This window comes from Haemaphysalis longicornis, unplaced genomic scaffold (genome assembly GCF_048455015.1).
Source record: "Haemaphysalis longicornis isolate Haplotype H1 unplaced genomic scaffold, Haemaphysalis longicornis Haplotype H1 scaffold_1, whole genome shotgun sequence".
Taxonomy (NCBI): domain Eukaryota; kingdom Metazoa; phylum Arthropoda; class Arachnida; order Ixodida; family Ixodidae; genus Haemaphysalis; species Haemaphysalis longicornis.
The window spans coordinates 131,469,620-131,473,276 of record NW_027526203.1 but is presented as its reverse complement, the minus strand read 5'-3'; the positions used below and the strand labels follow the sequence as shown (position 1 = coordinate 131,473,276).

General features: G+C 43.5%; 1 long non-coding RNA gene across 1 annotated transcript; it reads right to left on the bottom strand.

Moving 5' to 3' along the window:
• Positions 1-1,418: 1,418 nt before the first annotated feature.
• LOC144165921 (uncharacterized) lies at positions 1,419-3,175 on the bottom strand. The gene is made up of 3 exons (XR_013321537.1): positions 3,067-3,175; positions 1,680-2,106; positions 1,419-1,610 (listed from the first exon to the last, which is right to left on the bottom strand). It is a non-coding gene; the product is annotated as an uncharacterized LOC144165921 (long non-coding RNA).
• Positions 3,176-3,657: the final 482 nt, after the last annotated feature.

The following is a 3,657-nucleotide window of genomic DNA, read 5'->3' as shown; positions in this document are numbered from 1 at the left end:
ACGCTTGATAGCTCTCCACGTCCCGAATGAACAGGGACACATCGTCCGCATATGCGGACACCTTGACTTGGCCTATGCCTGGCAACGGAAAGCCGCGGATGGCGGTGTTTGCATCAATACGGCGAAGCAGCGGGTCGATACAAATGACGAAGAGCAGAAGCGACAAGGGGCAGCCCTGCCTTATCCTGCGGATGACAGAGAACGGACTACTTATTAGCCCGTTGACGAAGAGTTGAACACTCAGCTTCGAGTACAGCAGCTCGAGCATTGTAACAAAGTAAGCCTGGGCTTTAAGGGTGTCGCGAAGCCCATTGGAAAATCCCTGGCAAGAAGGATTTTAAAGCAAAGCTTTTTACCTCTACCCACAAGGGGTCTTTCGCGACCGTTGGTGTAAACAGAATCCCTGGTAGCACAGAATGTTGCCCGAACATTTCCACAACGTTTCCCCTTAACGTTGCCAAAACGTGGCTAATGTCCGCTTTTTTTAACGTTAGTGCAATGTTTCCCAGAAACATTGCGTCAACATGATATTAGCATTGCTCCAACATGGGGGCAACGTTTTAAGGGTGTTGTTTTGATGTTTGGATAACGTTGTTTCTGACGTTCGTCAACGTTGCTACACTCTTGGAGCAACCTTTCAGCCACGTGCGAGACACATTTGAACAACGTTATGAGATGTTTTCTGATGACATTGCAGCAACTTTTCAGCTACATTTTCGCAACGTGCATACCACATTTAAGCATATCCCTGTACCATTCGGACGTCGTGATAACATTGCTACAATCTTGCAGCAACTTTAGATCCACACTTTTAACATGAAGTTAGCATACAAAGAACGTTGCTGCAATGTTCAAGCAATGTTTTTATGAAGTTGCAATAACATTCCCACAATTTTGTGGTAACTTTCCAGCTATATTTTTCCAACGTGCGGGTAACATTTAGAAAACGTCGCTATCATGTTCAAGCGATGCTTCCTACAACGTTACCGCGACTTTACAGATACGTTTTTTTCCCCACGAGGGCCGCATCCGCGCACTGTTGATATGACGTTCAAGCAATGTTTCTCTTACGAAGCGATAATATTGCAGCAATGTACAGGTAACTTACAGTTACATGTATCTAATATACATGCAACAATAACTAGATGAAAATATTATAAGTTAACTTTTTCCTAGATAGACGATTGTTGACTGCATGATAAGCGAGCACTTCAAACCTCGTCCGCATAAACTCCTGAAAGGTATAAACTGGAATTTTAATGTTCATACATTTGATCCCTACACTGACCAACACACACAATTAAGGCAGTCCGGCAAAATAACAAACTAAGAAATGGCGGAATTTTAAAGCAAGGAATTCATGCCAGCTAGCGTAAATAACAACACTGACACTCTTTAAGATGAAAGAACATGTGCGTTTTATTTTACCATTAACAATCGATCCGAATACGTATGTGTTAAAGCAATTGAATTTCGCAAGTACGCTGTTTCAGCCGTTGTCTTCGTTTTTCTCCTCCTGGGCTTGCTTGTTCTTCTGCCTTGACAAGTCAGTTTGATGACATACTTGACGGCCATGAACCCAGTAACATGGGGTTGTTACTGCCACGCTTCTGCGAAATGAAAAAAAGCTGTAGTTTAGGAGAAGTTGCAAAGTTGTTACAGCATAGACAATGTCTGACCTCTCAGAACACCAGGACTTTTGGCATACAATATGGCCTCATCAATTTTCTTGTACTGGCACTTCAAATGAGGTTTGACTGCCATTCCTGGAAAACAAACAAAAGGGCATTGCTCTAACATACAGGGTGCTCAGAAGCTCACCTGCAGTTTAGATGACGCTTGCTGCCAGATGAGCTTATTCGTGTGTCAATGTTGTGGTGCTGGTAAATAATAAGGTATTTCTGAAACAAAACAGAGTGTATAGAAGTGGTTCAGAAAACTGAAGTGAAGCAAATTTTAGCTAATAGAGAAAACCTTACCTTTAGGAAGGAATATTATAGCAAAACAGGCCTCTTCCCTTTTCACTTTGTCTTGCTTGTTTAACTTTTTCTAATGCCCGTGCCAACTTTATGACGCACATCGCTTGAGTTGGTTTCTCAAGCATCCCTGGAAAACAGAAAAGGACAAAATACTGAATTATATAAAATACCTTACAGCTTTCTTTCCAGGCCATTGAGTAATTAAGTGAAAAGTCTTCAGACAGCTTGCCAGAGAATTTTCAATTAACAAGAGAAGCCGACCAACTGATGACGACGTGGTACGTCGGCAATCATTGAAAGAGGACGATAATTACCTCAATGCCCATAAACATAAAAACGCAACGAACAAAAATTAGTAAACAGGCAATTGTAAAGAAGGGAGACATATTACATGTACAACTAGATGAAATTACAACCGTGTATTTTCTTGGTTGCCTAATTGTACCTTTTGTTCTCGAATAATGTGCTAAAAACTGGCTTGAGCTGTTTTATTTTCTTATTTTTATTTATTTTTGATCATTGTATTTATTTATTTTTATTTGTCCTTTATTTTCTTTATATAGTTATAAGCATCCGACGTAGACCAGCCTTTCACATGGAGAATATGTGAATACTACAAAGACGTCAGGCGTTGTTTTACATCGTAAGATGGTTCGCATAAGCAGCTGATAACATATGGCTTAACTGCAACGCTAAATTGTGTTCTGTTACAGCATGCCGCCGAAACTCACGTGAAATTAAACATAACAAAGTTATATTTATTAGTTGTATTTTTCGCGTTCGTGAGCAGCTGCGGCGAGAAGTAAATTAAAAGCCAAACGTACATATCAAGGTTCTTGCAGAACATATATACACTCGATTTCAGCATCATAACAAAAAATCTACTACTGAGCGCCCACCTAATTTCTCATTATACTCTTTCCATAAAATTTAAACGAATACGTGTTCCCCTTTTACAACCGTACGCATTCACAAAAGCAAGGATATGCTTAGAAGTTAGAAATGGGAGGGCAATCTTTTTCCCGCTCTTTTACGAAGTAAACTGCATTCGAAAGAACGAGGCGAGCTCAGAAAATCGAGCGCTTACCTTCACTGGTCGGTTGCTATGAACTTTCCGGCCCGCAAATATTCGCCGTAACATGCGGCCACACAACAATATTTCGTATGACATGGTTCCTTCTCCATTCCGTTTGATTGTGAGGATGGCTGCTCCGTTCTGAAAAAAGCGCGCGCATTTCGTCCACTCTTCCCAACCCATCGCCGGCTGCCAGGCGCAAAGGAACAGGAGGGAGGACCCCTCTGCGAGGGGCGCGCACGTGTGCGCGTGTGAGAGGAGGGTATGACGCTGGCCAAGGACGAAAGCCTTTTCTTTCGGTCTTTTTTTTTTTTTTAATGCAGAGCTTTCTTAGCCTCGCCTCTTCCTGCGTCGGACGGCGTCCAGAGCTCCGCGTTCGCAGCAGGTGCGCCTCTCCTCCTTCCCTCCTCTCTCTCAACAGCAGCTGGCGCGAGCATGCGTCGTAGTCAGCCCGTTCGCTCCGTCGCGGTCTCGGCGTAACAGGTGCGTGATAGCAGCGCGGTGGGGCGTGGAAGGGCGCTCGCTGCTTGCGCATGCGCGCTCTCCCTCCCGTACTGCTCTCCCTCTACTGCGCGCGCTGTAAATATAAAGCGGCTAGCGGTC